A 24528-nucleotide genomic window follows, 5' to 3' on the forward strand; every position below is an offset into this window, starting at 1 on the left:
TGAAACTGTATACAGCCTCTTATTTACCTTGGCACCTTCCTCTCTCTCTCTCTATCTATCTATCTATCTTTCTTTCTCTCTCCCTCTCTCTCTCTCTCTCTCTCTATCTCCCTCTCTCTCTCTCTCTCTATCTATATCTCCCTATCTCTCTCTCTCTATATATATATAGATAATATAATATTGTTATAATTCTTTGTATGTGTGTATTTTTATCTCTTCTTACTATAGTTTTAATCCTGTAGAACATTGCAGTATTTTTATATATTGTATTTATAACCAAAACTGCTCCTTTCTATTTCCTCTTCTCTTCTACACTTCCTCCTACTCTGTCTATCTGTCTCTGTCTGTCTGTCTCTCTCTCTCTCTCCTTTTCTCTGACTCACTTCCTCATCCTATGCAGCAATGACAGATACCTCAAACATTCATGTCAAATGCTAAGAGCCAATGGGGGAGCTTCTGCATGGGCAGTCTCCCTCAAACCACACACACAATCTATATTTGGAAAACTGAGGTCCTGAATTCCGTATACATATGAAAAAGATAGAATGGTCAAAGCTGGTGTACTTTTAATTATAAGTCTCCTAATCATGGTTAACCTGGTGTTAAATAATGACAAACCAAACATTGTCTTACTTGGACTGTTTCCCTCATTGTTTGATGGCCTCAATAGAAAGCTCTCCATGATAACTTTCTGTTATCACCACCTACTCCATCATCGTTATCATTGCTACTAGCATTACACTCCTCTTTACATTTATCTCTACTGTCAGTTTTATCTACTGTCTTTAGAGGCAGATGATATTCTCATTGCTATTATCTCTCTACTCACCAACAGAAATATTTCTCATATAAAGCATAGCCGTTCTCTCACACACACACACACACACACACACACACACACAGATAGAGTACAACAAACAAGACTAAGTCTTAATTATCTAAATGTCACATCATTAAATATGTAAAACACACACATTGTGGTACAGCTGCTTACTTGTGTATGGATATATAAACTTGTGTAGTATTGGAGTAGAAATATATATATATATATATATATTAATAAAAGGAATTCCAACCTTGTCTGATTTTCACGTTTTATTTACAATCTTATAATGATATATTATAAGATAATATATTATAATTGAATAAAATAAAATGAAATAGTAGAATGTTAAATGTTCATTCTGATTGAACTAGTACTTTCATGCATTGAATTCTGCAATCTTCGGGTTCATGTAGTAGTGGTGACAGTCATGCTTCACAATTTTTGACTGTAGCAAGATGATTGATTCTGTGCTATAAATACAGCTGGGTAGGCTCCAGAGTGCTAGGTTTTGCAAACTGTATTCTGACCAATCAGTGTGTATCACTCATTACTTAAGCTGATTGATTGGTTGGTTGAGCTGATTGTTTTAGGCATCACGCTTTGTTGGACATGTCAAGAGTCCTGTATCTTGACCCTGGCCGAAGCAGCAATTGTTGGTTATTTTTAGAAATGTTGTAAATATCCTTTGTCAGAGATTTTTATATTTTTATATTTCAATGTCATCATCATCATTGTCAGCACCTTAATTATTGTTGCTAGTGGTGATGGTGGTGGCAATAGAACTTTTAACCCTAAATAAGATAATTTTCCTGCTATCTTCATCTTGATCACCTTTAGTATTGTTGTTGTTGTTAGTGGTCATGGTCGTAGCAGTGAAAGTAGTACCTCTAAGTATTATTATTATTGCTTATTTAGCTTGGGTTTGAATTTATCAATAAAATTATTTTCTCTGATTCTCCTCTCGATTTCACTTGGGCTGTGTAATTTGTAGAACGGAAATATTATATACATTTTCCGGCCACATGTTGCTAGGTGTTACTCAAAGTATCTGACGGACCTCTGGGTCTCTAATCTGTTGTCGGTGTACACGTGAGCATTCTGATAGTGCATTTCCCATCTGACCTACATATATTTCTTCACAATTTGGGCATTTGATGCAGTAAATTAAATTTCTGCTTTTGCAGTTCATATTCGCGTTTGTGAATATTTTCCCGGTTTTTGTGTTTATATATTGACTGGTATGTATGAATTGGCATGTGCCACATCGGCTATCATTGCATTTAGATACCGTGAATGTTTGGTCTTTGTTGCTAAGGTCAAATTTTGCCTTTGTTAGTAATGTTTTCAAGTTTTTAGGCTGTCTTTTACTAAAACGATCAAACAATAATAATTAAACAAGCAGATAAAGGTGGTGCAATTGTTATTATGGATACCGAATACTATAAGGATTTGGTTGAAGACCAACTGAAGGATACAACCTTCTATTGTGAAATACCCGCAAATATAGACCACCACATCATGAAAAAGATCAACAACCTGATCTCAACACACCACAACTCACTTACAGATAATGAAAAAGACTACATCACCAATTTCGAACCAAAACCCAGCAACTTCTACGGCTTACCAAAAATACACAAATCAAAAAATATTCAACAGGCAGTAAAAGAACAAGAAAGTGAGTACATAAAATTACTACATCCAAAAGACCTAAAACTTGGACCTATTATAGCTGGTCCAGCATGCCCTACACACCGTCTAAGCAATTTTATTGACATTGTTTTGAAACCACTATGTACTTACATACCCAGTTTCATCGGGATGACATCGACTTCCTGTCTCATCTTCCCAAAACAACAGAAACAAATTCAGTTTTACTAAGTTTTGATGTGGTAAGCCTCTACAACCAATATTCCACACGATTAGGAATAAAGGCGATTAAATACTGGTTAGAAAAACATAGAGAAGTGATTCCTAGCAGATTCACAGTGCCATTTATATTAGACACAGTCAAACTTATTCTAGAAAATAACACATTCTTCTCTCAATGGAAAGAATTACATCCAAATTAGAGGCACGGCGACGGGAACGAGTTTGCTCCCGTTTACGCCAACTCTGTAATGGGATACTTAGAACAACAACTCTACCAAGAGGTGGAGGTAAACTATGGCACTGGATTTAGAAAGTATATTGAATAGGCATGGAAGAGATCCTAGACGACTGCTTCATAATCTGGACAGAATCTCTAAATACTCTGGAAGAGTTCAATATCCTCCTGAACAACCTACACCCATCTCTCCAATATACAAAGGAGATGAATAGTACCAAATTACCATTCCTAGATATAATGGTAATTAAAAAAGACACCACCATCACCACAGCTATATACTATAAACACACAGACACACATCAAAATTTTAAGTCGTGCCATCCACCACATACAAAACGTAACATCCCATACTGCCTAGCCAGAAGAATTTGTACCATTGTAGAAGATGCAAATATCAGGAACAAACGCCTAATAGAACTAAGAGAATTTTTGCTCAAACAAAAATACCCATCTCTACTTATAGAAAATGGCATACAGCGGGCTATAAAAATACCCATACAACAACTTAGGACACCCAAGGAAGAAGGAAAACAAGAACAAGTCATACCATTCATAGTGACACACAACCCATGTCACCAGAATATCTTCAACATTGCCAAAGCAAACCTACCAATCATTGCCCAAAGTAATGAATTAAAAGACATAATCACGGATCGAGCTATGGTGCTTAGTAAAAGACAGCCTAAAAACTTGAAAACATTACTAACAAAGGCAAAATTTGACCTTAGCAACAAAGACCAAACATTCACGGTATCTAAATGCAATGATAGCCGATGTGGCACATGCCAATTCATACATACCAGTCAATATATAAACACAAAAACCGGGAAAATATTCACAAACGCGAATATGAACTGCAAAAGCAGAAATTTAATTTACTGCATCAAATGCCCAAATTGTGAAGAAATATATGTAGGTCAGATGGGAAATGCACTATCAGAATGCTCACGTGTACACCGACAACAGATTAGAGACCCAGAGGTCCGTCAGATACCTTTGAGTAACCACCTAGCAACATGTGGCCGGAAAATGTATATAATATTTCCGTTCTACAAATTACACAGCCCAAGTGAAATCGAGAGGAGAATCAGAGAAAATAATTTTATTGATAAATTCAAACCCAAGCTAAATAAGCAATAATAATAATACTTAGAGGTACTACTTTCACTGCTACGACCATGACCACTAACAACAACAACAATACTAAAGGTGATCAAGATGAAGATAGCAGGAAAATTATCTTATTTAGGGTTAAAAGTTCTATTGCCACCACCATCACCACTAGCAACAATAATTAAGGTGCTGACAATGATGATGATGACAATTGAAATATAAAAATATAAAAATCTCTGACAAAGGATATTTACAACATTTCTAAAAATAACCCAACAATTGCTGCTTCGGCCAGGGTCAAGATACAGGACTCTTGACATGTCCAACAAAGCGTGATGCCTAAACCAATCAGCTCAACCAACCAATCAGCTTAAGTAATTGAGTGATACTACACACTGATTGGTCAGAATACAGTTTGCAAAACCTAGCACTCTGGAGCCTACCCAGCTGTATTTATAGCACAGAATCAATCATCTTGCTACAGTCAAAAATTGTGAAGCATGACTGTCACCACTACTACATGAACCCGAAGATTGCAGAATTCAATGCATGAAAGTACTAGTTCAATCAGAATGAACATTTAACATTCTACTATTTCATTTTATTTTATTCAATTATAATTATTATCTTATAATATATCATTATAAGATTGTAAATAAAACGTGAAAATCAGACAAGGTTGGAATTCCTTTTATTAATATATTCTTCTATACACAATCACACACACCCATATATATATATAAAGTTAATCCAAACAAGAAAACAAAAAAACACAACAACGCAAGGACGTGGAACAAATAAAGTATTATTGGACGCTCAGGAAAGAAGGAGGGTTTAATGTTTCGAGCGGAGCTCTTCGTCGGAAACATAGGAGAAGGAAAGATCCCGAGAAGGGAAGACAGAGGAAAAAAAAAAAAAAAAAAAAAAAAAAAAAATCGCCGGTGGTACTCACGAGGTCACATACAAACATACTAACACAAATGTTTATATATATATATATATATATAAACATTTGTGTTAGTATGTTTGTATACACAAACTCAGACACATATATCTGGTTTGTGAGGAATGTATCATCATCATCGTTTAACGTCCGTTCTCTATGCTAGCATGGGTTGGACGGTTCGACCGGGGATCTGGGAAGCCAGAAGGCTGCACCAGGCTCCGGTCTTATCTGGCAATGTTTCTACAGCTTGATGCCCTTCATAACATCAACCACTCCATGAGAGTAGTGGGTGCTTTTTACGTGCCACCTGCACTGGTGCCAAGCGAGGCTGGCATCGGCCACGGTCGGATTGGTGCATTTTATGTGCCACTGGCACGGAAGCCAGTCGAGGCGGCACTGGCTTCGGCCACGATTCGGATGGTGCTTTTTACGTGCCACCGACACGGAAGCCAGTCGAGGCGGCGCTGGCATTGGCCACGATTCGGATAGTGCTTTTTATGTATCTCCAGTCCAGGGATCCTGGCATCTGCCGGGTGCCAGTCATAGGATTGGTTCAATTTCGATTTCACCTGCCCCAACAGGTCTTCGCAAGCAAAGTGTCTTCGGTGCCTGTCGTCGGATGAGGTTCGATATCGACTTCACTTGCCTCAACAGGTTTTGTGTGTCCAAGGGAGGAAAGGCATGCATAAGTGGGCTGGACTCACTTGTCCTGCCAGGTCTTCTCACGCACAGCATATTTCCAAAGGTCTCGGTCACTGGTCATTTCCTCAGTGAGGCCTAAAGTTCGAAGGTCGTGCTTCACCACCTCGTCCCAGGTTTTCCTGGGTCTACCTCTTCCACGGGTTCCCTCAACTGCTAGGGATTGGCACTTTTTCACACACCTATCTTCAGCCATTCTCGCCACATGACCATACCAGCACAATCGTCTCTCTTGCACACCACAACTGATGCTTCTTAGGTCCAACATTTCTCTCAGGGTACTAACGCTCTGTTGAGTATGCACACTGACATTACACATCCATCGGAGCATACTGGCTTCATTCCTCGCGAGCTTACACATGTCCTCAGCAGTCACGGCCCATGTTTCACTGCCATGTAGCATGGCTGTTCGTACACATGCATCATACAGTCTGCCTTTTACTCTGAGCGAGAGGCCTTTAGTCACCAGCAGAGGTAAGAGCTACCTAAACTTTGCCCAGGCTATTCTTACTCTAGCAGTTACACTTTCAACGCACCCACCCCCACTACTGACTTGGTCACCTAGATAACGGAAGCTATCAACTACTTCTAGCTTTTCCCCCTGGAAAGTGACGGAAGTTGTCTTCTGCAGATTTTCAGAGGTTAATGCTCCTGAGCATCTGCCACATACAAAAACTATCTTCCCAGTTAGCCTTCCTTTGACATTGCTGCACCTCTTATGTGTCCATAGCTTACACTGGGTACATCTTATAGAGTTCCAGGTACATCTTATAGAGTATGTATATCATTATTCAGTTTATTTCAAGATTTCTTTCCAATAGAGAAAGAACCAGTTTCTAACCTAGATCCAAGGCTCCTTCATTGGAATTTCAACAACAGAGTGTGTGCATGTGTATTCCCATGCATATAGTTACATATCTAGACATGCTCATATATATTTAAATGATAAAGCTCTGGTAAGTTTTAGAGATTTTTACAGTTCTAGTGATGGATTGGATCTGTAGTCTTCAAATTAGCGTTCTCCTTTCTGGTTTTGAGAGGCCTAATTTCTCAAGATTTGTATATAGGCAGTGTGTTGCATAATTCTGGATGCAGATTGTCCCAATATGATTTCAATTGTTACATATAGCCAACAGTGGGGTTTTGCTTTGCTTTTCCGTGGCAGTTAAATAGATCTGTAGTGGTTAAGGGTGTGTCAGTATGTATTGAGGTAAACAGAGGTGACAGGCATGTGGATGCCTTCCAAGAAAATAATTGAATGACATCGATTTACAGTTTAACTAATTTATTTACTGTACTTGCATTATTTGTTGGTATTCACAATTCTTCACTACATGTATTTGTTCACAACTGCAATGAGTTGGGAGGAATAAAAACAGGGTACATCTGTGTAGGTGATATGTTAGAACTGAATATGTTTGTGTCTGTGTGTGTGTGTCGTTCATCTGAGAAAGTAGTCTCGGCCATGTCCCTTCGTTCGAACCTTTCTCTTGCTCTCCACCTGTCTGTCACAAACCTTTCAGACTGCATCCTAGGCCATTCTTGTCTGTCCCTCTGATGACCACGGTATTTATAACAGCCATGGTAGCTAGAAGGACAGACATACTGCAGCAGAGATTGTGTCTAAATAGGTCAGTTGAACTTTGCCTGACATGGCTGAGGCCGTAGGTCAAAAGGAGATGATTTATCATTTTTTGACAGGACAAAGAAAATTATTTTCACACCTGTTGGTCGTGGTGGTTCAGAGTGAGAATCCTTAGATTCAGTTTCGAATCTAAGCTTGGAGAAGGGAAGTGTTAATTTTTACAGATCATTATTCAATTCATAACTCCAAGAGAGATGAGTTTTGTAGTTACAGTTTCTTCTAGAACTACAGCTAGAAATTGTTTACCTGCTCAACTGTTGTTTTTGTTCTGTTCCTCAACTGTGTTGTTGTTGTTGTCGATGTGTCCAGCCATGTTGTTTGTAGTAACTCTCTGCATGCTAAATTCAAGTTCCAGCTGCAAATCACTACGATCATGAATAAAAGGCTCTCTCAGTTAATTCCTCTGAAGATTAACCAGTTATTTAACAAGGCCGACAGTTGTGGCTCCAAAGTTGGATATAGTATTCGTTGTATTTTTGATAAATTATCTCCCATGCCAAAACACGCAACTTGTCACTTTGAGTATGTATGTAAGTTTTTCCCTCAGACATATTAGGGATACACTGTCTGGGAAGCATGCAAAGCAATGTCTTCCCAGATTAAACTATGAATAGTAATTACTAGGACTTAACCCGTTGCTATACTGCCATTAAATATATTTGTTAATCATGCACAGACCTTCTTTTAATAATAGACGGTTATATGGTGAAAGTTACATTAGTTACTATGGTGACAATAGTCTACATATCTTGCTATCTTTCACACACACACACACACACACACACACGCATACACACACACGCATACACACACGCACTATTTCACTCTCAACAACAAAAAGCTGTCTTTTTTCTTGAAACAAATTCTAATTCTATCTTTCACTCTCTCTCCATCTCTCCCCCTCTCTCTCTCACTGAAATTTCCTCTCAACAACAACAACCAGTCATTATATCTTTTATCTTTTACTTGTTTCAGTCATTTAACTGCAGCCATGCTGGAGCACAGCCTTTAGTCAAACAAATCAAGTCTAGCATTTATTCTTTGTAAGACCAGTACTTATTCTATTGGTCTCTTTTGCCGAACCACTAAGTAACAGGATGTAAACACACCCGCATTGGTTACCAAGTGATGGTGGGGGGAGGAAAAACAAAAACATATACATATATACATACGACGGGCTTCATTCAGTTTCCATCTACCAATTCCACTTGCAAGGCTTTGGTCAGCCAAAAGCTATAGTAGAAGACACTTGCCCAAGATGTCACGTAGTGGGAATGAACCCAAAACTATATAGTTGGGAAGCAAGCTTCTTACCACATAGTCATGCCAGTGCTTTACTTTTTTCAAGTCTAGTACTTATTCTATTGATATCTTTTGTCGAACCACTGAGTTATAGGGACATAAACAAAACAACACCAGTTGTCAAGTGATGGTGGGGGACAAACACAGAAACAAAGACACACACACACATATTGTTATGGTATATTCTGTTAAGAACATAGTAGAGTACAGTATAAAGCTGAACCACCTTCAAATTTCATACCACATTATCCAGTAGTAATATCATACATACTTCCACATTTGCATTTGGTTATCTGTCATGTGTGAATAGATAATTGAAAAAATTGGGAGTCTACAAGAAGGAGTACAGTTGGACATTTATTTTTTAATCACTACAATTGTTTGCACGCAATGTAGTTCACCAGGCATGCAAATACTAGATTATGCAATTGTTTCCCTGCATCACGAGAACTAGTTGTGTTTCCTCAGGTGATATGTAAATATATATATATATACATATAAAAGAATTTTTTGCATAATAAGATAAAAAAAAACAAGGCTGTGTAGATATTAAAGCAGTTATAGATAGGTCTTACAGCTGTTTCTAGGATTAATTATATCCCTTCATCGGAGATGGTGTGAGAGGATAGTTAAGTCATAGTTAGTTTAGATGTGATACAAAATACAGATTGAGGTGGAGGAAAGAAAATAGATGCAAGATATGTATGGGTATTGAAGTTGTAAATCCATTTTTTAGGCATAATGGTATATATGCAATATTCCAATATCCTATGAATAAAGTCCAAAAGTCCAACAGAGTTTAAAATGAGTCCATCCAAATATAGAGTTCATAAGCAATGTAAGATTCCCTTAGGAGTGAGATCCTGCAGATTTTTAAACTTGGTTATTCCCAGTAGAGAATTTATATAGAGTGTTGTAGAGTCAAAGGTTTGAGACAGCCTTGCTTCTTTAATTTCATTACGCAAAAAATTCTTATATACACACGCTGACATAGAAACAATGTTGAACCCTTTATTCGCAATATTACCAAATCTGGAACTTAACTATGGTCTGTCTATAGCATTACCTGACACCTTTGGGTTTCAATGATACCATTATCTCTTATCTCTTATATATATATATATCACTTGTGCTAAATGAGGATACAAAGAGAGAGGTATGGAGACGCCACTATGAAAGGTTGCTGAATGAGGAAAATGAATGGGATAAAGAGAGTCTGCCGAATGTCGACCCAACAGAGGGACCAGCAATCCGAGTTGACAGTTCCTTAGTAGTTAAGGCAATTACAAGCATGAAAACAGGGAAAGCCCCAGGCCCATCAGGAATTACTGCAGAGATGCTCAAAATATCTGGTAGTGTCGGCTATAGCCTAGTCACCCGTATAGTTAACCAGGTGATACACGAAGGAGTCATACCCAATGACTGGTGTAGCAGCATAATAGTCAACTGCTACAAAGGTAAAGGTGGTGCCCTAGATACAAATAACTACAGGGGTATCAAGCTGCTGGATCAGGTAATGAAGGTTACGGAGAGGGTTATAGCCCAACTAATTAGAGAGAGAGTTAGCTTAGATCAGATGCAGTTTGGGTTCGTGCCAGGGAAAAGTACTACTGATGCTATATTCCTGGTGAGACAGCTGCAGGAGAAATACCTAGCCAAAGATAAGCCCCTGTACCTGGCTTTTGTTGACATGGAGAAAGCCTTCGACAGGGTCCCCCGATCCCTTATCTGGTGGTCAATGAGGAAACTAGGGATAGATGAATGGTTAGTGAGAGCTGTGCGAGCCATGTACAAAGACGCTGCTAGTAAGGTAAGGGTTGGCATCGAGTACAGTGAAGAATTCCGGGTAGAGGTTGGGGTCCACCAAGCTTCAGTCTTCAGTCCCCTCCTATTTATCATAGTCCTCCAGGCAATAACGGAGGAATTCAAGACAGGATGCCCCTGGGAGCTCCTCTATGCTGATGACCTTGCTCTAATTGCTGAGTCACTATCAGAACTGGAGGAGAAGTTTCAGGTGTGGAAGCAAGGATTAGAATCGAAGGGCCTTAGAGTCAACCTAGCCAAAACCAAAGTCCTAATAAGTAGGAAGGTAGACCAATCACAAACGACTTCAGGTAGATGGCCTTGCTCGATCTGTAAAAAAGGTGTAGGTAGAAACTCTATAAGGTGCACCAAGTGTAAGCTATGGACACATAAGAGGTGCAGCAATGTCAAAGGAAGGCTAACTAGGAAAATAGTTTTTGTCTGTGGCAGATGCTCAGGAGCAATAAACACTGAAAATGCACAGAGACCAACTTCCACCACATTTCAGAAATAGTTGATAGCTTCCGTTACCTAGGTGACCAAGTCAGTAGCGGGGGTGGGTGTGCTGAAAGTGTAACTGCTAGAGTAAGAATAGCCTGGGCAAAGTTTAGAGAGCTCTTACCCCAGCTGGTGACAAAATGTCTCTCGCTCAGAGTAAATGGCAGACTGTATGATGCATGTGTACGTACAGCCATGCAACATGGTAGTGAAACATGGGCCGTGACTGCTGAGGACATGTGTAAGCTCGCAAGAAATGAAGCCAGTATGCTCCGATGGATGTGTAATGTCAGTGTTCATAATGACAGAGTGTAAGTACCTTGAGAGAAAAGTTGGACCTAAGAAGCATCAGTTGTGGTGTGCAAGAGAGACGTTTGTGCTGGTATGGTCATGTGGCGAGAATGGCTGAAGATAGTTGTGTGCAAAAGTGCCACACCCTAGTGGTTGAGGGAACCTGTGGAAGAGGTAGACCCAGGTGGTGAAGCACGACCTTCGCACTTTAGGTCTCACCAAGGAAATGACTAGAGACCGAGACCTATGGAAATATGCTGAGCGTGAGAAGACCCGGCAAGACTAGTGAGACCATAACCCGTGGCCTCTACCTGGTATGTAGCCAGTCGACTTATACATACCTTTCCTTCTTGGGACACAAAACTCCACTTGTGAAGACCCGTTGAGGGAAGTGAAAATCAAAATCAAAATCAAAATCAAAATCAAAATCAAATCAAATCAGATATCAGAAAGCAGAACCAAAATCGAAGTCGATCAACATTAATGGAAATTGCGGCTGTGATACCAGTGCCGGTGACAAGTAAGCGAACCATTTGATCATGGCCGTTGCCAGCGCCGCCGTGACTGGCCTCCGTGACGGTGACACGTAAAAAGCACCATCCGTTCGTGGCCATTGCCAGCCTCGCCTGGCCCCCGTGCCGGTGGCACGTAAAAGCACCATCTGTTCGTGGCCGTTTGCCAGCTCCGTCTGACTCCTGTGCGGGTGGCACGTAAAAAGCACCCACTACACTCGTGGAGTGGTTGGCGTTAGGAAGGGCATCCAGCTGTAGAAACACTGCCAGATCATACTGGGCCTGATGCAGCCTTCTGGCTTCACAGACCCCAGTTGAACCATCCAACCCATGCTAGCATGGAAAACGGATGCTAAATGAAGATGATGATGATGATGATGATGATATATATATATACTAGCAGAATTGCCCGGCGATGCTCGGGGCTGAATTGCTTGAAAGTACTGTTAATGATTGCACTGAATTATGATGATTATTCAGGCAAATATTGATATAAGCTTACGGTGGGAGATAAGGACTTAACGATCAAACGTGTGCCATTGCATTGTTTTGGCGGAACCAAATTTCTAATGAGCATTATAGGGGCACCAACTTTAAGTTTGAGAATGTGTGGTGGTAGTCCGGTGGGGCTCAAAGGAATTGAGTACCTCTATTGGATAGTTGATGACGTCCTCTGGGTCAGGAGTTGTATCGATAGACTTATATACATAGACATCCCCAGGAATGAGTTTTAGAATTTTATCATTAATATGGTGAACAGTTTTATTCCTCGGGGCTAGAATAGCCCTTTGGCCAATCCAATCCATATTCTGATAATTAGCTTGTAGATCTGGGAACACTGCATCTCTGAGATCAGAAGGCGTTTTAACAATGGTACAAATGGAATCGATAGCAATATTACCATTTTCATCCCCTGGTATTTTGCCTTCGCCAAGTGCAAGGAGGGTGTGAGAAAATGCTGCTGATGTGATATTACGTCGCATATGAGCACGCATATTGGTGTGAAGTTTGAGAGTCTTCACCAGTGGCCACAATGTGGATGACTTAAGACACGCACTTACTGCATCAGTTCTAGTCCCTTTGGGAATAACAGGAAGTGTTTGTCGGAAATCCCCTGAAAGAAGAAGTGTTATGCCACCCATGGGAGCTGAAGAGTGTTTGATGTCTCTGAGAGATCTATCTAGTGCCTCAATAGCACCTCTGTGGGCCATCGTGCATTCATCCCAAACGATAAGCTTGCATCGTCTGAAGACTTCTGCCTGATCGGAGCTGTTACTGATGTTGCAAGTTGGTGTCTCAGTCTTCGCTAAGTCAAGCGGAAGCTTGAAAGTGGAGTGAGCTGTCCTGCCGCCTGGCAACAAAGTAGCCACAATTCCAGATGATGCCACAGCTAGGGCAATGCCTTGTGTTCGTCTAATCTCAGCCAATATTAATTTGTTGAGAAAAGTTTTCCCAGTGCCCCCAGGAGCGTCCAGGAAAAATATCCCCACAGCTTTGGCCCGGACTGAATTAACAACGGAGTTGTAAGCGAACTTCTGTTCTGGAAGGAGCTTTGGCTCATTGTCGGCTATGTACTCGACATTAAAACATGTCTCACGCAACAAATGTGAAGACAGAGTGTTTGTGCCTTCCCGGTTTGTTGAAGGTAGGCCATAGACCGGCAAGGCACTACCGCCCATATCAAGTACAGTATCTTTGAACGTAGTTTGTTACCACACAGCCACACCTGCTCCTATGTATATGTGTGTGTGTGTGTATGTACATGTGTGTGTATGGGTAGATATATTATGCATGTATATATGTGTATATATATATATATATATGTGTACATATTACATGTACATCTATATATATATATACATCTACACATAAAATACAAAATAGAAAGTTATATCTTGATATCGCTAGTGATAACAATACTCAAAATATATAACAGACTGGAATTGTAGGCCCGTCTCTTGCAATTTCGATCAATTGGATCTTGTCTCCCTCTTGTATAGAAGTGTACGGCTGCAGCGAAATTCATTTTTGGACTTTCTTCTATCGAAGGCATTTTAACAAAAATGCTTCCGTAAAGACGGCGAAAATATTGTCAATTTCCCCAAAAAGGGACACAATTCAATTTGAAAACAATAACGAAAGCCCCTTCTCCGAAAGGGGGAGGGTTACGATTTACAATTATTTAACAAATGCAACACAACAACGTTTCCCTGACGAGGAACCAACAAACGTGATTACAATAGTCAAACAGTAATAATAATAACAACAAACCTTTTTAATGTATCCCCATTTATGTGAAACCACTTATTCAAGTTCAAGTCATTGATGCAATTTTATACGAATTGCTAATACACACACACATAATAAGGGTGAAAAATTGAATATTAATTTGATTAATATGAATTGAAATCCAGTGGTGTAGCATATAAGATCACAGCGGATCTTCTTCTAGCAAAAAGGATGACCAGTATTAATTGCTCATCCCTTTTATATAAATACTTTCACTTTAATTGTTGCACACTTGCAAAGGAGAAAGGAGGAGAAAGTGTAGTGGTAATGGTAGGAGTGAAGCACTTGAAATGAAAGAGGGAAATCGTAAAATATTTACTTTTCTCGAATTTTTGCTTAATTGGGGGTGAAATTGAAAAAACTTTACATGCTACGACCCAATGGAATCTACTTGTAAAAATGATAGGTAAATTCCAATTGAAGAAATTCTATATTGTAGAATTGTATAAAAAAACGAACAGTTTGGGAGGCAGAGAAAATCTGCCTTTTATCATAAGACTAGCAGTATCGCCCGGCGTAGCTCGGGTTTGTAAGGGAAATAATTATATAAGCATTTTTAGAGATGTAAAGTATAATAGCCATCTCAATATGGCTAACCACAAAGGGGGAGGGGTGTTACTGTAGCTTTTTACGTTCTGAGATTTAATAATAAATTTTAGAGAGTTACTTCCCTTATATATGTCAAAAATGGATTAAAAATGGGAAAAATTGATGGTAAATTTTTTTTTAAATCGTAGACTCATCGTAGACGCGCGCTAATACCCAGACGGTCTCGATATGAATCACGACTATAAGATACCCGGTTTTGGTTAAACTGCACTGCAAAATGTGGGAGTAGTTAGGAATCTAAATCGTAGGAGACAGACACACAACCTCACTTTTATATATAAAGATTTCCTCTATTTACATAATATTGAGGTCTCTTTCTTTCTTTTGTTATCTTACTGTTTTTACCAATATACATATATATATATAATATATATATAGTTACAGAGATGTACTTGCATAGCAAGTGACTTGATCTGAGATCGTGTGCTGGAACGAAAACAGTTGCAGCGTTGAAGGTGTTTATAAGCCATTTAAGAAACACACAAAAACCGTTAGATTCACTTCAACATTTAAATTTAATTTGTCAAAATATTTTCGTCGCTTTGAGACCGCGACCTGTGAGCACGATATTTTTGTCAGTGAACAGGTCGCAGTCTCAAAGCGAGGAAAATATTTTGGCAAATTAAATTTAAATGTTGAAGTGAATCTAACGGTTTTTGTGTGTTTCTTAAATGGCTTACAAACACCTTCCACGCTGCAATATATATATACACACAAATATATATATGTATGTATGTATGTATGTGTGTATATGTGTATGCATGTATGTGTGTGTGTGTGCGTGTCTGTGCTTGTGATTGTCCTCCACCACTGCTTGACAACGAATGTTGGTTTGTTTACATCCCTGTCACCTAGTGGTTTGACAAAGGAAACAGATAGAATAAGTACAATGCTTACAAAAATAAAACTGGAGTTGATTCATTAAACTACAATTCTTCAAGGCATTGCCCCAGCATGGCCACAGACCAATGGCTTGAAAAAGCAGAAGAATAAAAGAATACATTCTCTGCTTTGGTCTTATGTTCAAGGCATGAGAAAGCTTGAGTTTACATGAGAAGGCCTAACAGACCTGGTAGAAACAGCAGCCAAATCTCCCTCAAATCACACCTCATTGTCTTATGTATGTATATATATATGAGCCAATGAGGGGGACCTCTACATGGTAGCTAGACCTGGTAGAAATAGCAGCCAAATTTCCCCCAAATCACACCTTACTGTCTTATCTATGTATATATGTATGTATGAGCCTATGAGGGAGACCCCTACATGGCAGCTAGACATGGTAGAAATAGCAGCCAAACCTCCCTCAAATCACACCTTACTGTCTTATGTATGTATATATATATATATACAAGCCACTACGGTTATTTAATGTAAAGTCTTCCTCAAATCACGCTCTCACTATTTACTCTCTTCCAAGAACATTTTCACTCACTCTTATCTGTTAGCTTCCCATACATTTTACTCATGTATCTATCAGCGTCATAGACAGAAACAAATATTACATCGCCATCGCATTCTATTGTCTACCTGTCAACACACAGTGAATTAGTTTCAGTTTATTCGTTGCACACTGTGTGTGTGCGTTTGCGTGTGCTGTAACCCAAACTAAGAAAAGCATTTGACATATACACCAGAATGTGAGTTTTCTCTAAATTTTGCTTAATTGGGGTTGAAATTTTAAAAAGCGGACCTGGAAAAACCCGATGCATTCTACTCTTAAAAATGCTAGGTAAATTGTAATTGAAGAAATCCTATATTGTAGATTTCTATAACTGACAAAGGGAGGCAGATAAAATCTGCCTTTTATAATAAGAGATTTTATAATAAGATATATATATATATATATATATATATGTATTATGTATATATATGTATATATATATATATGTATATGTGGAGGCACAATGGCCCAGTGGTTAGGGTAGCGGACTCGCGGTCGTAGGATCGCGGTTTCGATTCCCAGAACAGGCATTGTGTGTGTTTATTGAGCGAAAACACCTAAAAAGCTCCACGAGGCTCCGGCAGGGGGTGGTGATCCCTGCTGTACTCTTTCACCACTCTTTCTGCTGTTGGCCTGCTCACTTAGCCAGCGGGGTAGCGTCATTCGAAGGCTTAAAATAATGCGAACGCATTGTGACCAGCGATGTGTAGCAACATCTGATGGTCTGGTCGATCACGTGATATATGTATATATATATATGTATATATTATATATGACAGGCTTCTTTCAGTTTCTGTCAACAAAATCCACTCACAATGTTTTGGTCGGCATGAGGCTATGATAGAAGTGCCATGCACTGAGACTGAACCTGGAACCACATGGTCAGGAAGCAAGCTTCTTTACTACACAGCCACAAAGTTCTTTTTTTTTTAAGTATGTGTTGCATTGCCTATGTTTTGAAAGACATACAGAAACACACACACAAACCAAAAACTTTCTATATTGTTATATAATGAAAGCCTTTTTTAAAAAACTATGTGTTGTATTGACAAACTTGCACTTAAAATTCCTGCGTTTTTAATATTAACTTGCAAGTTACTATGGTGACAGCGCTGCTTATCTTATCTACCTATCAGTCTATTTTAATCTTTTGCTTAGGCATAGCTAGACTAATAACCTGGTGTAGACCTCAACATATGTATGGCCCAGAACACAATGTAATATGAGTACAGAGTGGTAATAGAAACAAAGCACTGACACCTGAAAAACCAAATGCTATGTAATGAACTGCATTAGCTTACAGCTGTTTCTGCTAACTATCCACCACAGAAACAAATGCAAGCTAATGATATTCATTACATAACATTTGGTTTTTCCAGTGTCATCTCTTTGTTTCTATCTGCTTTTTTTTATTCACCATAAAGGTTATGTACAGAATTGGACAGCACATCCGGGGAACTTAAAATAACAATAGCGAATGACAAGACAAGAAAAAATAAAAATAATAATGAATTATGAATAGATAATTACAAATGAGGTGTAAATGTCCACTCGATCCCCAGAATCAAGAGGTTACATTTTCGTCAGTTTTTTCCACAGAACAATATATTTCACCGAATTTCTAAATACATTTTCAGAATATTTTTCATAAAATTCCAGCAAACAGAGTTTCAAAATTACCTTTTTCAACATTTCAAAATACATTTTCAAAACAAATTTCGAATATACATATTCCAAGACTTCCACAAACATTTTACAGAGCTTCAAAAAAATTACTTTTCTCAATTCAAAGTACATCATTTCGAACTTACATATCACAGAATTTCAACAACATTCTACAGTATTTCAAATTCCAGTTTCAGGATTTCGAAATACATTTTCACAGAGTTTTTCTTTTTTCTCACAATCCTTCCACATCCCTGAAGTCCATCACTACACCTGGAGCTAGACGCTCTCTCATTCAACACCTCGTGTAAAATATGTTTTCTCCAGCAGCTTCGAGATACTCAACGGCTCCTTCCTCAGGGATTAGAGCAGTCTCCTCCAGCCGCGTGTCTCTCGGGTTGACCCATACATGTCCTTCCGTTTCATATGTTAAATCACTCATTTCAGGGCAGTTCCTGTAGGTTACTAATATATAATAGTAGTAATCCTGATTCCTTCCTGTGTATTCCTTCATCTTCCTTTTCAGGCTTATTTCCTCCTTGTTCTCCTCTATTTGTTTCTCTCTTTCTCTTTTTTTGCCTTCTCTTCTTTCTCTTTCCTTCTCTTGTCTTTTTGGCTCTTCATCTGTTTTCTCTTTATCTCGTACTTTATGTTCCTTTCCTGTAGGTTCTTTTTCCTTTTGTGTACCGTCCTTTTTTTTTTCCGCTTGACTCTCGTTTTTTTCCTGTTGTTTCTCTTTCCTTTGTTTTCTCTTGACTCTGTTTTGGTTCTATTAATTCCTTCCCTTTGATTTCTTTTTCCTTCATTGTCTTATTATTTCCCTTCTCTTGTTGTTTTGTTTCCTTTTCTTTGCTTTCTTTCTCATTGTTCTTTTCTTCAAGTTCCCTTTCCTGCTCACACTCTGCTACGAATTCATATAGGGGGCATTCCTTTTTAATGTGCCCCCTTGTCTCGCACAAGTAGCAGTTAGGTTTTCTCCCCTCCACGATTACGCTAAGGGTTTTTTCGTTTTCAATCTTAATTCTGAAGGGAAACCTTTCAATATCTTCTGTTGTGGCCATCAGCCACAAATCTACCCCGTATCCTTTCCAGTTCACTACATTTGACTCCTTGATTGATCCAATTACTACTTCTTCTTCTGCTGAGCCTAGAATGGCTGCTGCCAGCCATTCTGTCTTTACTTCAGGGGGTACATTCGGGATTCTGACTCGAACCCCTCTTCTTCCCTTATATGAAGGCCACATCGTGAATTTTTCGGCTCTTAGTACGGTGGTAGCCAGCGAGGCTGCAACTTCCTCTGTTGTACACCTCACCTCCACCGTACCAAATTTCTTGCCTCTGCTCACAAAAGTAGTTTTCTCCATTATGTCTCCCAGACATTTCTCAATTTCGTCTATAGATATTCTTGCTAGCTTCCTTGTACTCCTATCTTGGGTTCTGTAGGTCACTATCTTGTTTTCCTTGTCCTCTTTTGTTTTCGCGGGGAGGGATTAGCATCACGCTGTCACCCTCCCTTTTAAAGAGTTTCTCATATTCTTTAAGTTTTTCCTTCTCAAAGAATACTTCTCTTACAGTAAGTGATAAATCACTTTTCCTTGTAGCGACCCCCCGCGTAAGTCTCCATGACTTGGGGGTCGACTCACCTTCTACAAAAAGGTTCCAATACGTGGAGGCAAGTGCCTCGCGCGATACAATATCAATTTCACGCACAGAAAAAACTAACGTCTTATCACAATGAACAACACCACGACAATTGCATCAGATAGGTTTCTATCTGTCTACCTATCTCACACACACACTGTCTGTCTCACTGTCTCTCTCTCTCTCATACACACACACACACATTCATTGTATTTCTCTCTCAACCACAACCTTTTCTTCTCTTTTTCTAGAAATACACTATGACATATATTTTGATTTCTCCCCTTCTTTCCCTCCAATAGCTGTTGCGACAGACAGGCAGAGAGAGATCCCCTTTTATAATATAAGATTATTTATCAAGCATGAGTGATATCTAATTCATTTTAAAAGTGCTAATTAAATGTATAGAATTTAATAGTAAAAATTCTTACAAAGTAACTTGAGGAGCTTTGCAGCTCCCGGTTAACTTGATAGGGGATCTTGGAACAGTGGTGGGACAGGAGATTATGTGTTCAGCTATTCTGGTAAATAAGGCCTAGAAGTGATCGGCTACTGCATGACTATCTTGAGTTGAGCATAAAAAACAAGGGCTGGAGGAATAAACCCTATATTTTCGAACTGACTGGATTTCCAACATTTCTTACAACTGAAGAGAGGAACCGGTCATACTGGGGCCTCTCCTGCCACTGGATAACTCCTTCACAATGGAGACAGCAATACTGAAGACTGTACATACACCAACACTGTTAAAAAGTTCCATTACACAGATATTTTCTTCTACTCTAACTAAAATGGCAGCATTGGAGAGTCTGATAATGAGAAAAGGCCTGATTGTGCTACTAGTCAAAACTTTACAAGTAAGTGACTGGCAAGTGAGATTGAGTGAATATGAACACCCTCATCCCCAACACACACACACACACACTTAGTAGGTCCCAGGGTGAATGAACAGACCTATCCAAGAACTGCACTGTTCACTCAATCAAGAGAAGGAAATGGCCTTGAAAAACTGATCAACAATTTATCAACTCAGTTCAATTCCTGGACAGGGAACTGCACCTCTCAGATCATTTTACTTTGTGGTTATAAAAACAAAACTAATATACTATTTCGGTTTGCTACATGGAATATGCAGACACTGCTTGAGATAATCAACTCAATACACTGACCCTAGCATCAAACAAGTCTCATATCAAGTAAGCTAAGGTGCTAGAGTGTAGATATTGTGGTGTTGAAAACACAATGGAGCTTTCTTGACAACGTACCTCTCTATGCAGAATGTACAGCTGTAATCTTCATCTCAGCAAGAAACTGCTCATATTGCAACAGCAGCTTGTCTCCTCCTTTAGTAAGAACGAAGATGTTATTTTGTTGCCCCAACTGGAGCTTTCCAGTGAATAACTTTCATTCATGTTATGATAATCTTAATCTTGAATGACTAACAATACGAACTTTAGAAAGACCTTTGCAGACTGAACTTTTGAAGAAAGCATTGATATCCATAAGTTATCAATTGTGCTTCATTTCAGTTTGGTATTTAATGTAATTCTCTTCAAAATGCTTGGAAGCACTGAGGCATATTTTTTCCTTTGTGATGTCCAGTCAATTGCACTTTCCCCAGACTTGTGTATGTGATTGGTCAGAAATGGCAGTGAACAGCAGAATGTGCACAGGAGACAACTGAATCCTAACAGAATGAAGGTTGGGAAAACCTTGTTGACATGTTTTGTTTATATGAATATGGTATGATCTCCCATATATGATATAGTAAGCTGAAAAGTTTGAATAACTGAAAATATGCAATTAGTGAGCAAAAGCTTCCTATAGGAATGCTCAAAATTTAAAAGAACGGGAGATAGATTGAATCTGGTCTTCAAGTTCAATAGGTGAAAGTAATATGTTTCAGTCTTATTAGGTTTCCTCAACAAAATGACCCCTCATGTAGAAAGACTAAGAATACACAAATAAATATATGTAATGGAGTGACACTGATCATGAATATCAACAAAATGGTGAAGGGTTAGGGTTAGTCTACACACAAATAGAAATATGGTTGTGTTTCATAAGTGTAATATGAGGAAAAATTGTACTTACTGAGATTATCTATGCAATTAGGAAACAAAAACACCATCAGGAAATACTTAAAACAGCAGAGATAACATCAAATGAAATTTTGGAAAAGAAAGAAAATGCAGTCTAAGAGTGGATCCGCGTATACATACAAGAAAACACCTACAGACAAAGTTGACCATTTTGAGACTTATGGGTCGAAAGAATATTGGTGGATCTTATAAATTAAAACAGCCATCAAGTTAAAACACAACCAGCCAGATATTGCTATATGGGACCAAAACAGAAAGATATGTTCTATTGCAGAAATCAGCTACCCTCTGGATCCCGATGTGGTTAGTAAAACAGAAAAGAAAGAGGACACCTATGGACTATTATTGATAAGGAGCTTGCAAATCCAGTTCCCAAGATACACTTTCAGTTTCACACCTATTTTCATTGGAGCAACGAGATACATACCAACTCATTTGTAGCAAAGTATGGCTGAACTTGAGTTCTTGAGGAGAGAATGCAAATCCTTAATCCATACACAACAAATGATCATGATATCTAGAACTATAAACAACTACAATGCAAAAATGATCATGATATCAAGACCTTCTGGAGGTTTACAGAACAATGGATAAAACAAGAATCTTTCCTTCACAATCTTACTATCAAGTATGTGACCAGTCAAAATTTATTCCAAGTTAAAAAGAGAAAGAGTACATTCATACATACATTATATTTTTACCTACTCAATTGAATGTCTTAGACTTTATTGTAATCAATTACCTGCCCATTGGAAAGCTTGTAAGGATAAGATATGAAACAAAAAGTGAGTTCTTGTTCTTTGTCTCATACTCTGTGCAGATTTTTCAATTTAAGTAGCATGAAATGTATGAATTGTGGAACCATGTTCCCTTTCTCCAGTAATCCAGCTTGAGCTATCTTTTAATTCAGGCAAACTAATATATATTATATTGCTCCATTAATAAAAATTGTAAAGCTAAAAATGATTTAATTTAAGGACTGGTTCACAGATATGTTTATTATTTAGGGACTGGTTCAGAACTACAAATGTCTCTTTTTCCCTTGTAGTTTTCTGATTACATTAATCTCAAATAAGCAACTGACCTCCACAATAGATATGCTTTTAAATTGTGGCAAACACTGAGTTGGTTGTTTTTAATCTTAACTTCCACCAGTTTTCCTTTTCATTCATCAATCTCAATATTTTCATCTTATTTGTTATATTTTTCTTTCTCACACTATTCCGGATTCTTCTGGTTACCATATCATACCATAAGACAGTCTCCTGAGATATTCTTAGACATATCTAATGGTATAATTATGATCTTCAGTTCTCATAGCCTACACTTACTGTCAGTTAATGCTGCCTGTCTTTTGTGTAGAAGATACTTGGTATAGATTACAGGAAGTCAACCTTCAAGGGGAGGTGATAAAAATTTGTTGGTACTCTATGCTCGGTTCTACATGTGGTTTATTACCTCTCAGGTCTGTGCTTTACTTTCAGGCATCAATGTACTTACTGAATTGTCCTTTGCTTCTGTTATAGAGAGAGACATCAGCACTTCATGTTCAGGAGTTACGCTAATGATGCTTTTATTTTTGTTTTTGCATACCTTAGCAAGACAGTTCCTGAAATTATGAACATTTCATGAAGAAACCTGAACTAGAGTGGCTACCAAGAGACCAAATATAGTGAGGTTAGGGCTATAGAAAAATTGCTGATAATGAATAACTCACTTTTATAATATACAATCATTATCATCATCCTCATTATTTTATATCTGCTTTTCCTATGCTAGAGTATTAAGGCAGCAGTATTCTATGCTAGATGTCTTTCTTGATACCAACCTTTGCTTTCAAGTAAGGTATCTTAGTCTATACCATCAAACATGTGCATGCCTGCACACACACACACACACACACACACACACACACACACACACACAGAATTGCAACAAGTTTCTCAAAAACAGAGGATGTAAAACTCTGCTGTCTTTCTTTTATTTCCTTTCTGTCAACTTTATTCTAAAGAACTCTGTCTGAAAAGTTGGATATTCCACTTTCCACAGCAATTTCATTGTTTCACTGTACTCTGTCACTTTATACACACAACACAAATATTCATCATCATCATATTCAGTTTATGTCCACTTGCCATGTTGGCATCGGTTGGCTAGTCACCATGGTCAGAGTTGGAGCCATTTCTTATTGGGAGCCACTGCTCCTTAACACTGGTGCTTCTATATTGTGTATATATCATTTTGTTCGGTTTCCATAGTTTGAAAGTTTAGCCAACAGAAAGCTGCTTTCCAAAATACCTCAACCAAGCTGCATTGCTCAAGGGATTTGACAGTCTGCGTTTACGTAAATGCTTTTCTTCATCTCTCATTTCTTTTCTGTCTTCCATCCTCATTTACTTGTCTTTAGTGAGTATTTTCTTTGCTCTCCAATCTGGATTAGTTCCAACAGGGATGTGGATGAAGCATTAGACTTGTGAAGGATACTGCTTTTGTAAGCTTCAGAACAGGCCAATTCACCTGAGAGTCTGAGAGAAATAAAGCCACGTATGGTTTCTCAATAAATCTAACCAATATTCAAGAAATCTTTTACTTTTTGCAAGAGAAATCTTTTGAGTATTGCAATGATGGTTTCTACTTTTAACAAACATTGGTTTTCTTGGGCTGTACAGGTTCTACATTACCATTATTCTTAGAGTCAGAACCAATATGAATAGGGATAGGTGTCAATAAGCTCTAGCAAAGAATATTACTCCATTTTTGGAGCTTGTGTGACTTCCCACGGATGATCGGAACTATTTCAACAGGCTTAACTTTTGTCAATGAGCCTGAGGCAGATGCCTTAAATAGGATGCTACAGTAAGTGAATTTTGTCACAGAAGTATCACTAATTACAGATAAATTATATTTTAGAACTGGTATTTTGACATATCTGGAGGGGTTGGTCCACTTTTTACAATATATATATATATACATATATACTGACATATCACAATTTTCTCAAAATTTCAAATTTAACTCTTTCATTACTGTATT

The 24528-nt window shown here is 38.4% G+C and overlaps 1 protein-coding gene across 4 annotated transcripts in view; it reads right to left on the bottom strand.

The window, feature by feature from the left end:
• Nucleotides 1-24528, bottom strand: part of LOC115219759 (calpain-5-like) — a 124346-nt gene that overhangs the window by 82271 nt on the left and 17547 nt on the right. Inside the window, exon 2 of one of the 4 annotated variants that reach the window (XM_036509456.1) lies at nt 11575-11612. The exons of the other annotated variants lie outside the window; for them this stretch is intronic. The gene's annotated coding sequence lies outside the window, so the exon portion shown is untranslated. The remainder of the gene's footprint in view (nt 1-11574; nt 11613-24528) is intronic. 4 annotated transcript variants of the gene reach the window in all.

This window comes from Octopus sinensis, linkage group LG15, assembly GCF_006345805.1.
Source record: "Octopus sinensis linkage group LG15, ASM634580v1, whole genome shotgun sequence".
Classification (NCBI taxonomy): domain Eukaryota; kingdom Metazoa; phylum Mollusca; class Cephalopoda; order Octopoda; family Octopodidae; genus Octopus; species Octopus sinensis.